The sequence below is a fragment of the Eubalaena glacialis genome, chromosome 1 (genome assembly GCF_028564815.1).
Source record: "Eubalaena glacialis isolate mEubGla1 chromosome 1, mEubGla1.1.hap2.+ XY, whole genome shotgun sequence".
Classification (NCBI taxonomy): Eukaryota; Metazoa; Chordata; class Mammalia; order Artiodactyla; family Balaenidae; genus Eubalaena; species Eubalaena glacialis.
The window spans coordinates 56056696-56080899 of record NC_083716.1 but is presented as its reverse complement, the minus strand read 5'-3'; the positions used below and the strand labels follow the sequence as shown (position 1 = coordinate 56080899).

General features: G+C 40.9%; 1 long non-coding RNA gene across 1 annotated transcript in view; it reads left to right on the top strand.

Moving 5' to 3' along the window:
* The window catches only part of LOC133095515 (uncharacterized), a 116143-nt gene extending 115619 nt beyond the window's left edge, over nt 1-524 (top strand). The window contains exon 4 of the long non-coding RNA XR_009701620.1: nt 42-524. This is a non-coding gene — a long non-coding RNA (uncharacterized LOC133095515). The remainder of the gene's footprint in view (nt 1-41) is intronic.
* Nucleotides 525-24204: the final 23680 nt, after the last annotated feature.

Below are 24204 nucleotides of genomic sequence, written 5' to 3'. Positions count from 1 at the left end.
CTGAAGTCTTTCTAATAATCTTACCCTTTTCTTTAAAACAGGCTCACTCCCGAGAAGATACTGATGAAGGAAGATTGTTTTGAAGCTTAATCAAAGGGCACTCCGCAGCCTTATTTCACAGAACCCCTACCCTGGGCTATCTACCAGAGAATGATTGGTCAAAGAAATTGGCATTCCAAAGGACTAATGTCAGCATCATGTGGCATAAATCATTTTCCCTCTCCTTTTTTAAGCAAAAAATTAAGTGTCCATAACGAAACAAAAGTGCCTCCGCACATTACACCAATGGCTCCTGGAGGTTTCTAGCCTACCTGTGCATCCAAAAATAAATAAGTCCTCAGAAAGGACTGTGGATCCAAAGGAGTTGTCAAACCTGCCCTACCCCAGCTCACCAGGCAGCCAGGAAAAAAAAAATGTAACCTACAAAGGAACCCCTATTAGGCTATCAGTGGATTTCTCAGCAGAAATTCTACATACCAGGGGAGAGTGGAATGACATACTCAAAGTGCTGAAAATGAACATTTTCACCCAGGAATACTTTATCTGGCCAAATTATCCTTGATATATGGAGAAATAAAGGTTTTCCTAAACAAAAGCTAAGGGAGTTCAGCAACATTATATCTGCCATGCAGGAAATTCCAAAAGGAGTTCCTTGAGTTGAAATAAAAAGATGCTAATAACATGAAAACATATGAAAGTACACAACAATCTGATAAAGGTAAAATATAGACAGTTAGAATCTGAAAACTGTTTTTCTATATTAGAATGGTATATTAAGTATATAGTATAAAGGTTAAAAAAGAGTATTAACAACTACAGTTATTATAATTTGTTAACAAATATACAACATAAAGAGGCAAATTTTGATATCAATTATATAAATGGAGAGGAGTAAAAGGATGGAGACTTTATAGGTGAATAAAGATAAAACTACATTTTATGCTAATAGCAATTTATCAAGGAGATGTTTTATATAACCCCTCATGGTAACCAAAAGCAAAAATGTAGAGTAGATTCATGAAACGCAAAAAAACAGGGAGGCAGAGCATACCACCATGGGAAACCATCAATGTATAAATGTAGGCAGAAACAGAGGGGAAAAGAAACAAGAGATGTGAACCAACCAGAAGAAAAACAATAAGATGGCAGTAGTTAGTCCTTACATATCAAAATCACTCTAAATATAAATGGATTCAATTTATCAACCAAAAGTCACAGATTGGCTGGCTGAATGAAAAAGAAGGGAGAAATAGAAAACAATATAACAATAGTAGGGGAGGGAATTCCCTGGCAGTCCAGTGGTTAGGCCTCCATGCTTCCACTGCAGGTGGTATGGGTTCCATCCCTGGTCAGGGAAATAAGATCCCACAAGCTGTCCGGTGCAGGCAAAAAACAAACACAAAAACCAAAAAAACCAAACAAACACAATAGCAGGGGACTTCTGTACTGCACTGTCAGCAATGGATAGATCATCCAGACAGAAAATTAACAAGAAAACGTTGGAGTTGAACCACACTTTAGACCAAGTGAACATAACAGACATATATAGAGTATTCCATCCAACAGTAGCAAAATACACACACTTCTCAATTGTACATGTAACATTCTCCAGGGTAGAGAATATGATAGGACACAAAACACATCTTAGCAAATTTAAGAAGTTTGAAATTATAAAGAGACCTTCAAGGTGGTGAAGGAGTAAGCCGTGGAGATCACCTTCCTCCCCACAAATACATCAGAAATACATCTACATGTGGAAAAACTGCAGAACACCTACTGAATGGTGGCAGAAGACCTCAGACTTCCCAAAAAGCAAGAAACTCCCCACGTACCTGGGTAGGGCAAAAGAAAAAAGAAAAAACAGACAAAAGAATAGGGACAGGACCTGCACCTCTGGGAGGGAGCTGTGAAGGAGGAAAAGTTTCCACACACTACGAAGCCCCTTCCTTGGCAGAGACGGAGGGTTGGGGGGGGGGGAAGCTTCGGAGCCACGGAGGAGAGTGCAGCAACAGGGGTGCAGAGGGCAAAGCAGAGAGATTCCTGTACAGAGTATCAGTGCCAGTGAGCACTCACCAGCCTGAGAGGCTTGTCTGCTCACCCGCGGGGGCGGGAGGGGGCTGAGAGCTGAGGCTTTGGCTTCGGAGGTCAGATGCCAGGGAGAGGACTGGGGTTGGCTGCGTGAACACAGCCTGAAGGGGGCTAGTGCGCCACAGCTAGCTGGGAGGGTGTCCAGGAAAAAGTCTGGACCTGCCTAAGAGGCAACAGACCATTGTTTCGGGGTGCGCAAGGAGAGGGGATTCAGAGCACCACCTAAAAGAGCTCCAGAGACGGGCGCGAGCCATGGCTATCAGTGCGGACACCAGAGATGGGTATGAGACGCTAAGGCTATTGCTGCAGCCACCAAGAAGCCTGTGTGCAAGCACAGGTCACTAACCACACCTCCCCTCCCGGGAGCCTGTGCAGCCCACCACTGCCAGGGTCCTGTGATCCAGGGACAACGTCCCCAGGAGAACACACAGCGCACCTCAGGCTGTTGCAATGTCATGCCGGCCTCTGCCACCACAGGCTTGCCCCGCATTCTGTACACTGCCCTCCCCCTGGCCTGAGTGAGCCAGAGCCCCCGAATCAGCTGCTACTTTAACCCTGTCCTGTCTGAGGGGGGAACAGATGCCCCCAGGTGACCTACATGCAGAGGCGGGGCCAAATTCAAAGCTGAACCCCGGGAGCTGTGCGAACAAAGAAGAGAAAGGGAAGTCTCTCCCAGCAGCCTCGCAAGCAGTGGGTTAAATCTCCACAATCAACTTGATGTACCCTGCATCTGTGGAATACCTGAATAGACAACGAATCATCCCAAATTGAGGTGGTGGACTTTGGGTGCAACTGTAGACTTGGGGTTTGCTTTCTGCATCTAATTTGTTTCTGGTTTTATGTTTATCTTAGTTTAGTATTTAGAGTTTATTATCATTGGTAGATTTGTTTATTGATTTGGTTGCTCTCTTCCTTTTTTTTTTTAAATATAGATATATATATTTTTTTCCTTTTTCTCTTTTTGTGAGTGTGTATATGTATGCATCTTTGTGTGATTTTGCCTGTATAGCTTTGCTTTTACCATTTGTCCCAGGGTTCTGTCTGTCCATTTTCTTTTCTTTTTTTTTATTACTTTTTAATTTGTTTATTTTTAATATTTTTTATTTTAATAACTTTTTTTTCTTTCTTTTTTTCTCCCTTTTCTTCTGAGCTGTGTGGCTGACAGGGTCTTCGTGCTCTGACCGGCTGTCAGGCCTGTGCCTCTGAGGTGGGAGAGCTGAGTTCAGGACATTGGTCCACCAGAGACCTCTGGCTCCATGTAATATCAAACAACGAAAGCTCTCCCAGAGATCTCCATCTCAACGCTAAGACCCAGCTCCACTCAATGACCAGCAAGCTACAGTGCTGGACACCCTATGCCAAACAACTGGCAAGACAGGGACACAACCCCACCTATTAGCAGAGAGGCTGCCTAAAATCATAATGTCACAGACACCCCAAAACACCAGCAGACTCGGTCCTGCCCTCCAGAAAGACAAGATCCAGCCTCATCCACCATAACACAGGCACCAGTCCCCTCCACCAGGAAACCTACACAACCCACTGAATCAAACTTAGCCACTGGGGGCAGACACCAAAAACAATGGGAACTACGAACTTGCAGCCTGTGAAAAGGAGGCCCCAAACACAGTAATTTAAGCAAAACGAGAAGACGGAGAAACACACAGCAGATGAAGGAGCAAGTTAAAAACCCACCAGACCAAACAAAGAGGAAATAGGCAGTCTACCAGAAAAAGAATGCAGAGTAATGATAGTAAAGATGATCCAAAATCTTGGAAATAGAATGGAGAAAATACAAGAAACGTTTAACAAGGACCTAGAAGAACTAAAGAGCAAACAAACAATGATGAACAACACAATAAATGAAATTAAAAATTCTCTAGAAGGAATCAATAGCAGAATAACTGAGGCAGAAGAACGGATAAGTGACCTGGAAGACAAAATAGTGGAAATAACTACCACAGAGCAGAATAAAGAAAAAAGAATGAAAAGAATTGAAAACAGTCTCAGAGACCTCTGGGACAACATTAAACACACCAACATTCGAATTATACGGGTCCCAGAAGAAGAGAAAAAGAAAGGGACTGAGAAAATAGTTGAAGAGATTACAGTTGAAAACTTCCCTAATATGGGAAAGGAAATAGTCAATCAAATCCAGGAAATGCAGAGAGTCCCATAAAGGATAAATCCAAGGAGAAAGACACCAAGACACATATTAATCAAACTATCAAAAATTAAATACAAAGAAAAAATATTAAAAGCAGCAAGGGAAAAACAACAAATAACATACAAGGGAATCCCCATAAGGTTAACAGCTTATCTTTCAGCAGAAACTCTGCAGGCCAGAAGGGAGTGGCATGATATATTTAAAATGATGAAAGGGAAAAACCCACAACCAAGAATACCCAGCAAAGCCGTCATTCAGATTTGATGGAAAAATCAGGCAAACAAAAGCTAAGAGAATTCAGCACCACCAAACCAGCTTTACAACAAATACTAAGGGAACTTCTCTAGGCAGGAAACACAAGAGAAGGAAAAGACCTACAATAACAAACCCCAAACAATTAAGAAAATGGCAACAGGAACATACATATTGATAACTACCTTAAATGTAAATGGATTAAGTGCTCCATCCAAAAGACACAGACTGGCTGAATGGATACAAAAAACAAGACCCGTATATAGGCTGTCTAAAAGAGACCCACTTCAGACCTAGGAACACATACAGACTGAAAGTGAGGGGATGGAAAAAGATATTCCATGCAAATGGAAATCAAAAGAAAGCTGGAGTAGCAATTCTCATATCAAAATAGACTTTAAAATAAAGACTATTACAAGAGACAAAGAAGGACACTACATAATGATCAAGGGATCAATCCAAGAAGAAGATATAACAATTGTAAATATTTATGCACCCAACATAGGAGCACCTCAATACATAAGGCAAATGCTAACAGCCATAAAAGGGGAAATTGAGAGTAACACAATCACAGTAGGGGACTTTAACATCCCACTTTCACCAATGGACAGATCATCCAGACTGAAAATAAATAAGGAAACACAAGCTTTAAATGCCAATAAAATGGACAACCTGGAAGAAATGGACAAATCCTTAGAAAAGCACAAACTTCCAAGACTGAACCAGGAAGAAATAGAAAATATAAACAGACCAATCACAAGCACTGAAATTGAAACTGTGATTAAAAATCTTCCAACAAACAAAAGCCCAGGACAACATGGCTTCACGGGCGAATTCTATCAAACATTTAGAGAAGAGCTAACACCTATCCTTCTCAAACTCTTCCAAAATATAGCAGAGGGAGGAACACTCCCAAACTCATTCCACGAAGCCACCATCAGCCTGATATCAAAACCAGACAAAGATGTCACAAAGAAAGAAAACTACAGGCCAATATCAATGATGAACATAGATGCAAAAATCCTCAGCAAAATACTAGCAAACAGAATCCAACAGCACATAAAAAGGATCATACACCACGATCAAGGGCGTTTATCCCAGGAATGCAAGGATTCTTCAGTATACGCAAATCAATCAGTGTGATACACCATATTAATAAACCGAAGGATAAAAACCATATGATCATCTCAATAGATGCAGGAAAAGCTTTTGACAAAATTTAACACCCATTTATGATAAAAAACCTCCAGAAAGTAGGCATAGAGAGAACTTACCTCAACATAATAAAGGCCATATATGACAAACCCACAGCCAACATCGTCCTCAATGGTGAAAAACTGAAACCATTTCCACTAAGATCAGGAACAAGACAAGGTTGTCCACTCTCACCACTCTTATTAAACATAGTTTTGGAAGTTTTAACCACAGCAATAAGAGAAGAAAAAGAAATAAAAAGAATCCAATTTGAAAAGAAGAAGTAAAGCTGTCACTGTTTGCAGATGACATGATACTATACGTAGAGAATCCTAAAGATGTTACCAGAAAAGTACTAGAGCTAATCAACGAATTTGGTAAAGTAACAGGATACAAAATTTATGCACAGAAATCTCTTGCATTCCTATACACTAATGATGAAAAATCTGAAAGAGAAATTAAGGAAACACTCCCATTTACCATGGCAACAAAAAGAATAAAATACCTAGGAATAAACCTACCTAAGGAGACAAAAGACCTGTATGCAGAAAACTATAAGACACTGATGAAAGAAATTAAAGATGATACAAACAGATGGAGAGATATAGCATGTTCTTGGATTGGAAGAATCAACATTGTGAAAATGACTATACTACCCAAAGCAATCTACAGATTCAATGCAATCCCTATCAAATTACCAATGGCATTTTTCACAGAACCAGAACAAAAAATTTCACAATTTGTATGGAAACACAAAAGACCCCGAATAGCCAAAGCAATCTTGAGAAAGCAAAACGGAGCTGGAGGAATCAGGCTCCCAGACTTCAGACTATACTACAAAGCTACAGTAATCAAGACAGTATGGTACTGGCACAAAAACAGAAATATAGATCCATGGAACAGGATAGAAAGCCCAGAGGTAAACCCATGCATATATGGTCACCTTATTTTTGATAAAGGAGGCAAGAATATACAATGGAGAAAAGACAGCCTCTTCAATAAGTGGTGTTGTGAAAACTGGACAGCTACATGTAAAAGAATGAAATTAGAACACTCCCTAACGCCATACACATAAATAAACTCAAAATGGATTAAAGACCTAAATGTAAGGCCAGACAGTATAAAACTCTTAGAGGAAAACATAGGCAGAACACTCTATGACATAAATCACAGCAAGATCCTTTTTGACCCACCTCCTAGAGAAATGGAAATAAGAACAAAAATAAACAAATGGGACCTAATGAACCTTAAAACATTTGCACAGCAAAGGAGAACATAAACAAGATAAAAAGACAACCCTGAGAATGGGAGAAAATATTTGCAAATGAAGCAACTGACAAAGGATCAGTCTCCAAAATTTATAAGCAGCTCATGCAGCTCAATATCAAAAAAACAAACAACCCAATCCAAAAATGGGCAGAAGAGCTAAATAGATATATCTACAAAGAGGATATACAGATTGCCAATAAACACATGAAAGAATGCTCGACATCACTAATCATTAGAGAAATGCAAATCAAAACTACAATGAGGTATCACCTCACACCAGTCAGAATGGCCATCATCAAAAAATCTAGAAAGAATAAATGCTGGAGAGGGTGTGGAGAAAAGGGAACACTCTTGCACTGTTGGTGGGAATGTAAATTGATACAGCCACTATGGAGAACAGTATGGAGGTTCCTTAAAAAACTAAAAATAGAACTACCATACGACCCAGCAATCCCACTACTGGGCATATACCCTGAGAAAACCATAATTCAAAAAGAGTCGTGTACCACAATGTTCATTGCAGCTCTATTTACAATAGCCAGGACATGGAAGCAACCTAAGTGTCCATCGACAGATGAATGGATAAAGAATATGTGGCACATATATACAATGGAATATTACTCAGCCATAAAAAGAAACGAAATTGATTTACTTGTAGTGAGGTGGATGGACCTAGAGTCTGTCATACGGAGTGAAGTAAGTCAGAAAGAGAAAAAGAAATATCGTATGCTAACATATATATATATATATGGAATCTAAAAACAAAAACAGTTCTGTAGAACCTAGGGGCAGGACAGGAATAAAGACACAGACATAGAGAATGGACTTGAGGATGGGGGAGGGGGAAGGGTAAGGGTAAGCTGGGACGAAGTGAGAGAGTGGCATGGACATATATACACTACCAAAAGTAAAATAGATAGTGCAAAGCAGCTGTAGAGCACAGGGAGATCAGCTCAGTGCTTTGTGATCACCTAGAGGGGTGGGATGGGGGGGTGGGAGGGAGATGCATGAGGGAGGGGATATGGACATATATGTATACATATAGCTGATTCACTTTGTTATACAGCAGAAACTAACAACATTGTAAGGCAATTATACTCCAATAAAGATGTTTAAAAAAAATTATACCAATTATATTTTCTGACCACAATGGTTGGAAACTAGAAATCAACAACAAGAGGAAAGCTGGAAAATCTACAAATATGTGGAAACTAAACACCACCTTTCTGAACAACCAATGGGCCAAAGAAGAAATCAAAAGGGAAATAAAAAATTATCTCCAAACAAATGAAAATAGAAACACACATATTGAATCCTAGGGGGTGTGGCAAAATCAGTTCTGAAAGGGAAGTTTTAGAGATAACTGCAAATATTAAGAAATTAGAAAGATCTCAAATAAACAAGCTAACTTTACACCTCAAGGAACTAGAAAAGAACAAATTAAGCTCAAAGTTAGTAGAAGGAAGGAAATAATAGAGATCAGAGCAGAAGTAAATGAAATAAAGACCAGAAAAACAATAGAAAGGGTCAACAAAACAAAGATCTGGTTTTTCAAAAACATTTTTAAAAATCAATAAACATTTAGTTAAAGAAAAAAAGACTTAACTTATAAATGAAAGAGAAGACATTACAACTGACACTATAGAAATACTTAGGATCATAAGAGGCTATAAACAATTATATGCCAACAAATTAGATAACCCAGAAGAAATGAATAAATCCCTAGAAACACACAACCTACCAAGGCTGAATCAGGGGGCGGAGGAGAAGATGGCGGAAGAGTAAGACACGGAGATCACCTTCCTCCCCACAGATACATCAGAAATACATCTACACGTGGAACTGCTCCTATAGAACACCTACTGAATGCTGGCAGAAGACCTCAGACCTCCCAAAAGGCAAGAAACTCCCCACGTACCCAGGTAGTGCTAAAGAAAAAAGAAAAAACAGAGACAAAAGAATAGGGACAGGACCTGCACCAGTGAGAGGGAGCCGTGAAGGAGGAAAGGTTTCCACACGCTAGGAAGCCCCTTCACGGGCGGAGACTGTGGGTGGCGGAGCGGGGAGCTTTGGTGCCACGGAGGAGAGCGCAGCAACAGGGGTGCAGAGGGCAAAGCAGAGAGATTCCCGCACGGAGGATTGGTACCGACCAGCACTCACCAGCCCGAGAGGCTTGTCTGCTCACCCGCGGGGGCGGGTGGGGGCTGAGAGCTGAGGCTTCGGCTTCGGAGGTCAGATGCCGGGGAGAGGACTGGGGTTGGCTGCGTGAACACAGCCTGAAGGGGGCTAGTGCGCCACGGCTAGACAGGAGGGAGTCCGGGAAAAAGTCTGGAACTGCCGAAGAGACAAGAGACTTTTTCTTCCCTCTTTGTCTCGTGGTGCGCAAGGAGAGGGGATTAAGAGCGCTGCTTAAAGGAGCTCCAGAGACGGGCGCGAGCCGCAGCTATCAGCACGGACCCCAGAGACGGGCATGAGACGCTAAGGCTGCTGCTGCCGCCACCAAGAAACCTGTGTGCAGCACAGGTCACTGTCCACACCGGCCCTCCCGGGAGCCTGTGCAGCCTGCCACTGCCAGGGTCCCGTGATCCAGGGACAACTTCCCCAGGAGAACGCACGGCGTGCATCAGCCTGGTGCAACGTCATGCTGGCCTCTGCCGCCGCAGGCTCGCCCCACATCCGTACCCCTCCCTCCCCCCGGCCTGAGTGAGCCAGAGCCCCTGAATCAGCTGCTCCTTTAACCTCGTCGTGTCTGAGCGAAGAACAGACGCCCTCAGGCAACCTACATGCAGAGGCGGGGCCAAATCCAAAGCTGAACCCCAGGAGCTGTGGAAACAAAGAAGAGAAAGGGAAATCTCTCCCAGCAGCCTCAGAAGCAGTGGATTAAAGCTCCACAATCAACTTGATGTACCCTGCATCTGTGGAATACCTGAAAAGACAACGAATCATCCCAAATTGAGGAGGTGGACTTTGGGAGCAAGATATATTATTTTTTCCCCTTTTCCTCCTTTTGTGAGTGTGTATGTGTATGCTTCTGTGTGAGATTTTGTCTGTATAGCTTTGCTTTCACCATTTGTCAGAGGATTCTGTCCGTCTGTTATTTTTTTTTTTTTTTTACTTTAAAAAATTTTTTTCATAATAATTATTTTCTATTTTAATAACTATTTTATTTTATCTTTATTTTATTTTATTTTATTTTATTTTATCCTCTTTCTCTCTTTCTTTCTATTTTTTCTTCCTTTTATTCTGAGCCATGTGGATGAAATGCTCTTGGTGCTCCAGCCAGGCGTCAGTGCTGTGCCTCTGAGGTGGGAGAGCCAACTTCAGGACACTGGTCCACAAGAGACCTCCCAGCTCCACGTAATATCAAATGGTGAAAATCTCCCAGAGATCTCCATCTCAACACCAAGACCCAGCTTCTCTCAACAACCAGCAAGCTACAGTGCTGGACACCCTATGCCAAACAACTAGCAAGACAGGAACACAGCCCCATCCATTAGCAGAGAGGCTGCCTAAAATCATAAGGCCACAGATACCCCCAAACACACCACCAGACGTGGACCTGCCCACCAGAAAGACAAGATCCAGCCTCATCTACCAGAACACAGGCACTAGTCCCCTCCACCAGGAAGCCTACACAACCCACTGAACCAACCTTAGCCACTGGGGACAGACACCAAAATCAACGGGAACTACGAACCTGCAGCCTGAGAAAAGGAGACCCCAAACACAGGAAGGTAAGCAAAATGAGAAGACAGAAAAACACACAACAGATGAAGGAGCAAGGTAAAAACCCACCAGACCTAACAAATGAAGAGGAAATAGGCAGTCTACCTGAAAAAGAATTCAGAATAATGATAGTAAAGATGATCCAAAATCTTGGAAATAGAATAGACAAAATGCAAGAAACATTTAACAAGGACCTAGAAGAACTAAAGAGGAAACAAGCAATGATGAACAACACAATAAATGAAATTAAAAATACTCTAGAAGGGATCAATAGCAGAATAACTGAGGCAGAAGAACGGATAAGTGACCTGGAAGATAAAATAGTGGAAATAACGACTGCAGAGCAGAATAAAGAAAAAAGACTGAAAAGAACTGAGGACAGTCTCAGAGACCTCTGGGACAACATGAAACGCACCAACATTCGAATTATAGGGGTCCCAGAAGAAGAAGAGAAAAAGAAAGGGACTGAGAAAATATTTGAAGAGATTATAGTTGAAAACTTTCCTAATATGGGAAAGGAAATAGTTAATCAAGTCCTGGAAGCACAGAGAGTCCCGTACAGGATAAATCCAAGGAGAAACACGCCAAGACACATATTAATCAAACTATCAAAAATTAAATACAAAGAAAACATATTAAAAGCAGCAAGGGAAAAACAACAAATAACACACAAGGGCATCCCCATAAGGTTAACAGCTGATCTTTCAGCAGAAACTCTGCAAGCCAGAAGGGAGTGGCAGGACATATTTAAAGTGACAAAGGAGAAAAACCTACAACCAAGATTACTCTACCCAGCAAAGATCTCATTCAGATTTGAAGGAGAAATTAAAATCTTTACAGACAAGCAAAAGCTGAGAGAGTTCAGCACCACCAAACCAGCTTTACAACAAATGCTAAAGGAACTTCTCTAGGCAAGAAACACAAGAGAAGGAAAACACCTACAATAACAAACCCAAACAATTAAGAAAATGGGAATAGGAACATACATATCGATAATTACCTTAAATGTAAATGGATTAAATGCTCCCACCAAAAGACACAGACTGGCTGAATGGATACAAAAACAAGACCCATATATATGCTGTCTAAAAGAGACCCACTTCAGACCTAGGGACACATACAGACTGAAGGTGAGGGGATGGAAAAAGATATTCCATGCAAATGGAAATCAAAAGAAAGCTGGAGTAGCAATTCTCATATCAGACAAAATAGACTTTAAAATAAAGACTATTACAAGAGACAAAGAAGGACACTACATAATGATCAAGGGATCGATCCAAGAAGAAAATATAACAGTTGTAAATATTTATGCACCCAACATAGGAGCACCTCAATACATTAGGCAAATACTAACAGCCATAAAAGGGGAAATCAACAGTAACACAATCATAGTAGGGGACTTTAACACCCCACTTTCACCAATGGACAGATCATCCAAAATGAAAATAAATAAGGAAACACAAGCTTTAAATGATACATTAATCAAGATGGACTTAATTGATATTTATAGGACATTCCATCCAAAAATAACAGAATACACATTTTTCTCAAGTGCTCATGGAACATTCTCCAGGATAGATCATATCTTGGGTCACAAATCAAGCCTTGGTAAATTTAAGAAAATTGAAATCATATCAAGTATCTTTTCTGACCACAATGCTATGAGACTAGATATCAATTACAGGAAAAAATCTGTAAAAAATACAAACACATGGAGGCTAAACAATACACTAGTTAATAACCAAGAGATCACTGAAGAAATCAAAGAGGAAATCAAAAAATACCTAGAAACAAATGACAATGAAAACACGACAACCCAAAACCTATGGGATGCAGCAAAAGCAGTTATAAGAGGGACGTTTATAGCAATACAATCCTACTTTAAGAAACAGGAAACATCTCAAATAAACAACCTAACCTTGCACCTAAAGCAATTAGAGAAAAAAGAACAAAAAAACCCCAAAGTTAGCAGAAGGAAAGAAATCATAAAGATCAGATCAGAAATAAATGAAAAAGAAATGAAGGAAACAATAGCAAAGATCAATAAAACTAAAAGCTGGTTCTTTGAGAAGATAAACAAAATTGATAAACCATTAGCCAGACTCATCAAGAAAAAAAGGGAGAAGACTCAAATCAATAGAATTAGAAATGAAAAAGGAGAAGTAACAACTGACACTGCAGAAATACAAAGGATCATGAGAGATTACTACAAGCAACTCTATGCCAATAAAATGGACAACCTGGAAGAAATGGACAAATTATTAGAAATGCACAACCTTCAGAGAATGAACCAGGAAGAAATAGAAAATATGAACAGACCAATCACAAGCACTGAAATTGAAACTGTGATTAAAAATCTTCCAACAAACAAAAACCCAGGACAACATGGCTTCACAGGCGAATTCTATCAAACATTTAGAGAAGAGCTAACACCTATCCTTATCAAACTCTTTCAAAATATAGCAGAGGGAGGAACACTCCCAAACTCATTCCACGAGGCCACCATCACCCTGATACCAAAACCAGACAAAGATGTCACAAAGAAAGAAAACTACAGGCCAATATCACTGATGAACATAGATGCAAATATCCTCAACAAAATACTAGCAAACAGAATCCAACAGCACATTAAAAGGATCATACACCATGATCAAGTGGGGTTTATTCCAAGAATGCAAGGATTCTTCAATATACACAAATCAATCAACGTGATACACCATATTAACAAATTGAAGGAGAAAAACCATATGATCATCTTAATAGATGCAGAGAAAGCTTTCAACAAAATTCAACACCCGGGGCTTCCCTGGTGGTGCAGTGCTTGAGAATCTGCCTGCCAATGCAGGGGACACGGGTTCGAGCCCTGGTCTGGGAAGATCCCACATGCCGCGGAGCAACTAGGCCGGTGAACCATAACTACTGAGCCTGCACGTCTGGAGCCTGTGCTCCGCAACAAGAGAGACTGCGATAGTGAGGGGCCTGCACACCGCGATGAAGAGTGGCCCCCACTTGCCGCAACTAGAGAAAGCCCTCGCACAGAAACGAAGACCCAACACAGCCATAAATAAATAAATTAATTAATTAATTAATTTAAAAAAATTCAACACCCATTTATGATAAAAGCGCTGCAGTAAGTAGGCATAGAGGGAACTTTCCTCAACATAATAAAGGTCATATATGACAAACCCACAGCCAACATTGTCCTCAATGGTGAAAAACTGAAACCATTTCCACTAAGATCAGGAACAAGACAAGGTTGCCCACTCTCACCACTATTATTCAACATAGTTTTGGAAGTGTTAGCCACAGCAATCAGAGAAGAAAAAGAAATAAAAGGAATCCAAACCGGAAAAGAAGAAATAAAGCTGTCACTGTTTGCAGATGACATGATACTATACGTAGAGAATCCTAAAGACGTTACCAGAAAACTACTAGAGCTAATCAATGAATTTAGTAAAGTAGCAGGATACAAAATTTATGCACAGAAATCTCTTGCATTCCTATATACTAATGGTGAAAAATCTGAAAGAGAAATTAAGGAAACACTCCCATTTACCATTGCAACAAAAAGAATAAAATACCTAGGAATAAACCTACCTAAGGAGACAAAAGACCTGTATGCAGAAAATTATAGGACACTGATGAAAGAAATTAAAGATGATACAAATAGATGGAGAGATATACCATGTTCTTGGATTGGAAGAATCAACATTGTGAAGATGACTCTTCTACCCAAAGCAATCTACAGATTCAATGCAATCCCTATCAAACTACCACTGGCATTTTTCACAGAACTAGAACAAAAAATTTCACAATTTGTATGGAAACACAAAAGACCCCGAATAGCCAAAGCAATCTTGAGAACGAAAAATGGAGCTGGAGGAATCAGGCTCCTTGACTTCAGAGTATACTACAAAGCTACAGTAATCGAGACAGTATGGTACTGGCACAAAAACAGAAATATAGATCCATGGAACAGGATAGAAAGCCCAGAGATAAACCCACACACATATGGTCACCTTATCTTTGATAAAGGAGGCAAGCATATACAATGGAGAAAAGACAGCCTCTTCAATAAGTGGTGCTGTGAAAACTGGACAGCTACATGTAAAAGAATGAAATTAGAACACTCCCTAACACCGTACACAAAAATAAACTCAAAATGGATTAAAGACCTAAATGTAAGGCCAGACACTATAAAACTCTTAGAGGAAAACATAGGCAGGACACTCTATGACATAAATCACAGCAAGATCCTTTTTGACCCACCTCCTAGAGAAATGGAAATAAAAACAAAAATAAACAAATGGGACCTAATGAACCTTAAAAGCTTTTGCACAGCAAAGGAAACCATAAACAAGACCAAAAGACAACCCTCAGAATAGGAGAAAATATTTGCAAATGAAGCAACTGACAAAGGATTAATCTCCAAAATTTACAAGCAGCTCATGCAGCTCAATAACATAATAACAAACAGCCCAATCCAAAAATGGGCAGAAGACCTAAATAGACATTTCTCCAAAGAAGATATACAGATTGCCAACAAACACATGAAAGAATGCTCAACATCATTAATCATTAGAGAAATGCAAATCAAAACTACAATGAGATATCATCTCACACCGGTCAGAAAGGCCATCATCAAAAAATTTAGAAAGAATAAATGCTGGAGAGGGTGTGGAGAAAAGGGAACACTCTTGCACTGTTGGTGGGAATGTAAATTGATACAGCCACTATGGAGAACAGTATGGAGGGTCCTTAAAAAACTAAAAATAGAATTACCATACGACCCAGCAATCCCACTACTGGGCATATACCCTGAGAAAACCATAATTCAAAAAGAGTCATGTACCAAATTGTTCATTGCAGCTCTGTTTACAATAGCCAGGACATGGAAGCAACCTAAGTGTCCATCAACAGATGAATGGATAAAGAAGATGTGGCACATATATACAATGGAATATTACTCAGCCATAAAAAGAAACGAAATTGAATTATTTGTAGTGAGGTGGATGGACCTAGATTCTGTCATACAGAGTGAAGTAAGTCAGAAAGAGAAAAACAAATACCGCATGCTAACACATATATATGGAATCTAAGAAAAAAAAAAGTTATGAAGAACCTAGGGGCAAGACGGGAATAAAGACACAGACCTACTAGAAAATGGACTTGAGGATATGGGGAGGGGGAAGGGTAAGCTGTGACAAAGTGACAGAGTGGCATGGACATATATACACTACCAAAAGTAAAATAGATAGCTAGTGGGAAGCAGCCGCAAAGCACAGGGATATCAGCTTGGTGGTTTGTGACCACCTAGAGGGGTGGGATAGGGAGGGTGGGAGGGAGGGAGACGCAAGAGGGAAGAGATATGGGAACATATGTATATGTATAACTGATTCACTTTGTTATAAAGCAGAACTAACCCACCATTGTAAAGCAATTATACGCCAATAAAGATATTTTTTTTAAAAAAGACTGAATCAGGAGGAAATAGAAAATTTAAACAGACCAGTAATAAGAAATTGAAACAGTAATTTTAAAAAACCCAACACAGAAAACACCAGGACCACATGGCTTCACTGATGAATTCTACCAAACATTTAAAGAATTAATGCCAAGTCTTCTCAAACTCTTCCAAATGATTGAAGAGAAGGGAATACTTCCAAACATAATCTACAAGGCCAGCATTACCCTGATACCAAAGCCAGATAAGGACAGTACAAGGAAAGAAAACTATAGACCAATATCCCTGATGAATATAGATGCAAAGAATATTAGTAAACCAAATTCAAGAACACATTAAAAGGATTATACATGATGAGCAAGGGAGATTTATCCCTGGGATGCAAGGATGGTTCAATATATCCATATCAATAAATATGATACATCCCATTAATAGAATGAAAGATAAAAATTACGTGATCACCTCAATAGATGCAGGAAAAGCATTTGACAGAATGTAACATCCTTTCATGATAAAAACCCTTAACCTACTGTGTATAGGAGAAACACACCTCAACATAATAAAGGCCAAATATGACAATCCCACAGGTAACAGTCTACTCAATGGTGAAAAATTGGAAAATTTTTCTCTAAGATCATTGTCAAGACAAGGATACCCATTCTCATCACTCTTATTCAATACAGCACTGGAAGTCCTAGCTAGAGCAATTAGGCAAGACAAAGAAATGAAAGGCTTCCAAATCAAAAAGAAGTAAATTGCCACCATTTGCAGATGATATAATTTTACATATAGAAAATCCCAAAGACTCAACCCAAAACTGTTGGAAATAACAAAATCAGTAAAGTTGAAAGATAAAAAAAGAAAAAAAAATAAACATACAGAAACCAGCATTTCTATATATGAATAATGAAACATCTAAAAAAGAAATGAAGGAAACTAGCCCATTTTAATAGCTTTAAAAACAATAAAATGCCTAGCAAAGATTTTAACCACTTAAGTGAAAGATCTGTACAATGAAAAGTACAAGACTTTGTTGAAAGAAATCAGAGGCAAAAACAAATGGAAAGACGTTTGATGTTCATGAATTGAAAGATTTAATATTGTTAGAATGGTCATAGATTTAGATATAGATAACAGATTTATAGATATAGGTCACCATCGATAGATTCAATTCTGTCCCTATCAAAATTCTAATGGCATTCTTCACAAAAATAGAAAAAAGAAATCCCAAAATTTGTATGGAACCACAAAACACCCTGAATAGCCAAAGCAATCCTGAGAAAGAAGAACAAAGTTGGAGATATCACACCTCCTGATTTCAAAATACACTGCAAAGCTATAGTCATAAAAACAGTATGGAACTAGACTAAAAATAGACACACAGACCAGTAGAGCAGAATAGAGAGCCCAGAATGAAACCCTCCTAATATGGTCAAAATATTTGACAAGGGAGCCAAGAACACTCAATGGGCAAATGAAGGTCTCTTCAATCAGTGGTGTTGAGAAAACTGGATCAACACATGCAGAACAATGAAATTGGACCCCTATCTTACAACACTCACAAAAATTAACTTGAAATCAATCATAGACATAAGACCTGATATCATAAAACTCCTGGAAGAAAACATAGGGTAGAAGTTCCTCAACATCGGTCTTGGAAATGATTTTTTAGATATAACACCAAAAGCACAAATGATAAAAGCAAAAAAACAACCAATGTGACTACATCAAACTTAAAAGCCTCTGCACAGCAAAGGAAACAATTAAATGAAAAGGCAACCTACAGAATGGGAGAAAATTTTTGCAAACCATGTATAGGGGTTAATATCCAAAACATATAAAGAACTCATACAACTCAATAACAATCTGATTTTAAAATAGGCAAAGGGATGAAACAGACATTTCCCCAAAGAAAACATGCAAATGGTTAATAGGTACATGAAAAGATGTACATGAAACATGTTAATAGGTACATGAAAAGAGAAATATAAATCAAAAGCACAATAAGCTATCACCTCACACCTTTAAGAATGGCTATCACCAGGAAGACAGGGATGGCAAGTGTTGGCAAGGATGAAGAGAAAAGGGAACACATCGTGTACACTGGGAATGCAAGTCGGTTCAGCTACTATGGAAAACAATATGGAAGTTTCTCAAAAAAATAAACAGATCTACCCTATGACATAGCAATTCCATTTCTGGGTATATATCATAAGGAAATGAAAAGAGGTTTTTTAAGAGATATATGCACTCTCATGTTTTTTATAGCATTATTCTTAATAGCTCAGATATAGAAACAACCTAGGTGCCCATCAACAAATGAATGGATAAAGAAGATGAGGTACACACATATGTGCAATGAAATACTATTCAGCCATGAGAAAGAAGTATATCCTGCCAATTGCAACAACATGGATGGATCTTGGGGACATTAGGCAGAGTGACATAGTCAGACAGAGAAAGACAAATACTGTATGATATCACTTATACATGGAATCTAAAAAAAGCCTAACTCATAAAAACAGAGTAAATGGTTACTAGGGGATAATGACGGGGGAGTTAGAACATGTTTTTTTAAGTGTACAAACTTGCAACAAGCAGTAAATACGTCCTTGAGATCAAATACATAGTATAGTGAATATAGACAACAGTATATTGTAATCAAACATGCTAAGAGACTAGAATCTAATATTCCATCCACTATAAAGAAATTATAATTATGGTTTATGTTAAAGGAGTTAATTATCACTACAACGGTAATCATATTACAATATATAAATGTATCAAATTAACATGTTGTACACCTTAAATTTATACAATGCTGTATGTTAAGTATATTTCAATTAAAAAAAAAAGAAATTGGCATTCCAGAAACTAGAATCCAGGCATGATTGAATTTCTCTTTCATTATCTCTCAGGGTCAAGATAAAGAGACAACCTGGGCTAGCAATTTTGACTCAATACCTTATATCAGGTATTTTGCTAAGAAATTTTTGCGTGTTATATCATACAATGTGAAGGATTAAATACAAAAAATAAATTTGTCTATCTCTTCTACCAATGGAGGAAAACTTGGTTTGGGGCATTCACTGATGGGGGAAGGGAATTGTACTGGATATTCACTTCACAATAGAAAATTAAGTCACATATGGACACTGTAGAGAATGTAAGCAATAGGGTCAACTTGATCATGGTACATTGTCATTGATCACTGCAATCAATACTACAGATTAGTGAACAATATATAGTATAAGGACTCTGGATGAAAATAATACCCATATTCCCAGTTTTCAGACCAGGATTCCTTTTTGTACTACTTTTTGACAGAGGACAGTTTACAGACCAGTAGAATAATTTTGAATGGAATAATCAATATAAAAAAGAAAGAAAACAATGCATCTAGAGATCAAAGAGACAGCTGGAAAGAAAATAGTTATTCTAGGAGAAGCCATATTCAGACTACCAACAAATAAAGTAAAACAACTTATTAGAGATAGGGTTTTTTCAAATGTTATAGTTCCCAATAAGCTACGGGTTACAGGAACTTCAATCTGAGGGCATGCTGGGGAGAAGACTTTTCTGGTTTTTGGTTTTTCTTGGGGGGGGGGAATGGGGATGCACCACGTGGCTTGTGGGATCTCAGTTCCCTGACCAGGGTTTGAACCCTGGCCACGGCAATGAAAGCCTGGAATCCTAACCACTAGGCAACCAGGGAACTCCCAAGATGACGTATTTCTCTTCGTGCTCCCCTTTTGTGTGTCCGAGGCAGCATTTACTCAAATCCTAGTAGTGAATGTGCATCCCTTGGGAACACGTGGCCATAGGTGGCTGAGTGGCTCCAGGCCCATTTGAATGGATGGTCCAAAAGGAAAGTCCATGAAATAATGAAGGATTAGGCTGGTTAGGAATAAAGAAATAAACAATATGCTCATCTCCAAGGTACTACCTGTGCTGAAGACTGAATCTCTGATAAGTTCTGAAGTAAGTTATTATGGAAGCAGAGGTAACATTTGTTTATCAGCATCTTGGGCCTGAGGGGCCTAGGGGCCCATACAGACCCTGCCCAAAATCCACATCCATCCTCCCCTACCCCTAATAACCTAAACATATAGGGTCATTGGCCTTATCCTTGGTTGGGGGTGGAGACACAATTGCCCCTGGTTGAGAACTGTTGTTCTCCATAAGTTATGAAGATAGTGGTTTTGGGTATATCAGAGTCTCGAAAGACTCATTGGTATCCAAGAACCTGTGATTCTGCTTCAACTGGCTTGCAAGACCTGGTGTTCTTACCTCTGTTCTCCATGGATGGAGAGGAAATTCAATCTCATCAGGAGAGCTCCTTTCCTGATACAACCCTGAAAGAAGAGTGTTGATTCTAGACTCAGGTGTTTTTCATCTGGACTTGGTGGCTGCCTGTGTCTGAACGTCTGTCCGTAAGAGATGGGCTTGTAGTCATATCAAGTGGGCACATTCACTGAAGGCATGAATTTCAACCATGCCTGAACCAGGACATCCATCTGAGGCAGAGAAGGTGATTTTTCATTTGGATCACAGCTCTTAGCAGACAGGGGAAAGGTTTTAAGGAATGCTTGTATACCTGAGGACTTGAGTATTCTGGGTAGGGAAGGGGAAGCAGATCACTATTTGCCCTAGGACTCATTAAGTGGGAGATATTAAGACATCAACTTTCAAGAAATGAAAGGGCAAGAGAGGTAATAGTGTATGAGGAGCCCGGCACTCTAGCCAACCAACGTAGGAGCCACTCCTAGCCAGGTGTGGAGAGTTGCCCTGAATTTGCTCCTAGTTTGCAAGGACCAGGTGAAAGATATAAACAGGATCCCCAAGATTAGGCCTAACAGACATTGCCCTCTGCCTGACAGATTGGGGGGAAACTGAGCTGGAATCTTACTTCTTCTGAGGTCCATGTCTCCTTTTTTCTAACCCAGATATGGTTTTAGAACCAAAGAGCTCAGCACCCAGAGCAGAGCAGAAGTGGGTCCGTGAATGCCCCGGCAGAAGGCCGCAATGCCAGACCTCCCCCAACGGTTCCCTGGGACCAAAACGAAAGCAACCTGTCCATCATTGTTGGGCTGTACCTCACAGGCCTGCAAGCCTTGTAGATACCCAGCCTTGAGACTGAAGAAAGAGCCAGAGACAGTGACAAAGACATCAATGGTTTACTGGACAGGGGATCTTACACATCCAAAGCAGAAGAGTCCTAGAGCAACACCCGCACCATGTACGGCAGCAGGACATGGCCACAATCTTTGACACTGCGGGAGAAGGAGGCTACCATTTATAGGGGGAATTGACGTCAGGTTGGCTTATCAGTTACCATGGAAACCAGCAGCTGGGCAGGGGCAAGCATGTAGGCAGATACTAGTTAAGCCCTATAATTAAGAGGATTGGATAGTCATGTGAGTGAAGCAGGGACTGTTGGAGCAGGGGGATGTAGAGAGAGCAAGAGAACAGCCATCTTGAATGACCTGACCATACACTGCCCCCCTACATATCCCACATGACCTTTGTAATCTTGGTCCGCCCCTCTTCCACGATATCCCTGGAGTCAGGTATGTAGAGGTGCACTGCCACCAGATACCACAAATTCAATACAGACAACAGCAGCTAGAGAGTACTGAGCGTCCAAAAGCTGGGTAAACTTTGGGGCCAGGCGCTTATCGGGTCAGTTGTTCATGGAATTCCAGAGGAGGACAACAGTGGTATCTCACTGTAGACCCACCAATCAGACTCATTTTGCAGTGAGGCCACCGCTGTCACCCAGCCTGCAAACAGATTCCCTCCGCCCAGACTAGAGACGAAATGTAAGATGTCTAACCAACTCGATAGAGGGAAGATCATGACCATTAAGCAAAATACAAGCAGTAACAGCATTCTGACATAACACCACCCCTGCCTGTGGTTTTTGTCCTGGGCTGCAGTACCACACCGCCTGTCCCCCCTCAGTCCCCACGGCTGGTGCCAAATACCGGAGAGGGGGTTTAACAGACCATAGGGTTAATATAATGGCGCCTTTCTACAGTAAGGGGCCTGGATTTATTACCTTAGTAGTCTTAGGTGGGGCTGGGTAGAAGAAAGTTGAAATCTATAAATTCCTTTCTAGTCCTAATCTCCATGGGACGGCAAACCCAAACCACCGGGGACTTACCTGCCAGTCCCAGGGCCATTTATAATATGTTCCCCTGGGGGCAGATCCCGTGGGGAGGGCAAAAGTGAGATACTGTCCTGATCGTTAGCTGGCAATGGTCCTGCATGCTCAACAGTTGAACTCGGATAGTGTTGACTAGTTGCCTCTGGGTTAACACGGCATAGGCACTGGGATGATTGCTCCTGAGATGCTTAGCTTTAAATTCGTATGAGCTGAGTTAGCCCCCTCATCCACAGGTTGAGACAGCAGGTCTCCTGTCTCAATTGCTGTTTAAGTAGGCCGCTCATCCTTCAATTAGCCCGGCAGCAGTGGGGTTGAAGAGCAGGTGAAAATGCCAGTGTACGGCATTTTATCGGCCCAGTCCTGAACTTCATGGCCGCTAAAGTGGGGTTTGTTGCATTGCTTGACAACTCGGGTAAGCCTTTTGTAACATCTTCCACCTGTTGTAAGGCCTTGTAGGCTGCATATAGCTTTGCTCCATCACACTGTATCGCTGCTCTGCCCCCTGCCATAGCTGGGACCAGAAGCCCAAGGGTACCCTTATTGTTTTGCCATTGTCACAGGCCCCAAACAAACCCTTCAGGGTAACTGGCCACGTCCAAGTCACAAGCCTGTCCCTCAGTTAATATCCTTAAAGCCTGTGTCTGTAATTGTTTGGGGGTGGCAGATCAGGGGTATGTTTGTATTTTGTAGATAACAACAACAACAACAAAAAACCAGAAAGGCTCTTGCGTTTTGTCTGTATTCACCAGCCCTCCACATGCAGTCAGATGAACCACAAGCACTGGGCCGCTGCTTTTAAACTGGAAAGAGACTCTGAGGTTAACAGGATGTCATCAATACAATGGAACAGAAAGACAACTCTCACAGTAGTCAGCTGCCATGGGGCCCCACATGCTGGTGGACGGCCACCCCAGGATTACCCCCCCAACTTTCCATTCCCCGTCCTTATTCCCCAGCATCTCGGCTCTCCCGGGAGTTTCCTCAGCGTTTTGGCTGACTCACCATTTGTTGGGCTGCACCCCGCAGGGCTGCAAGCCTTGTTGATGCCCAGCCTTGTGACCGAAGGAAGTGCCCGGAGATAGTGACAAAGACATCAGTGGCTTATTGGACAAGGGATCTTACACGTCCAAAGCAGAAGGGTCCTAGAGCAACAACACACCATGTTCGGCAGAGAGCAGGAAGGACATAACAATCCTCACTCGAGGGAGGAGGCTACCATTTACAGGGGGAATTGATGTCAGGTTGGCTCATTAGTTACCAAGGAAACCAACAGCTGGGGCAGCGGGTAGGCAGTTACTAATTAAGCCCTATAATTAAAAGGATCGGATAGTCATGTGAGTGAAGCAGGGACTGGTCAAGCAGGGGGATGTAGAGAGAGCAAGAGAACAGCCATCTTGAATGGCCTAACCCTACACGGGCCCACTGAGCTGGGTGTTTCAACAGTCATGTGGACAAGCAGCCGGTAAAATACCAGAGGCTACAGCTTAGCTCTGACAAAAGTGCAGCTGATGAAGTCCACCATGGGGTGCAGATATTTCTGCGGCTGCAGTACAGCACCAGTGACCAGCTGCCAAAGAAACTGTGCAGTCATCCTGGACTTTGTATTGGGAAGAGAGCGTGGTCCAGTGATCCTCTGCATGAAAGCCATTGTGATTCTTCTCACCTGTGTTGATGGAACTGAGAAAAGCAAAGGTTATCATTGCAACACGAGTGTCTGGGCTGGATCATAAATAGAACTGGATTCTGTTGGAATGTGAAGTTAGACAAAGGAAACATCATATTCTGTGCTATAATGGGGCCTGAGGGCATCATGAGGGATGTATTTGACAGTCTAGGAGGTGGCAGTTAATAGAAGCCAGCTTGCAGGAAGAGACA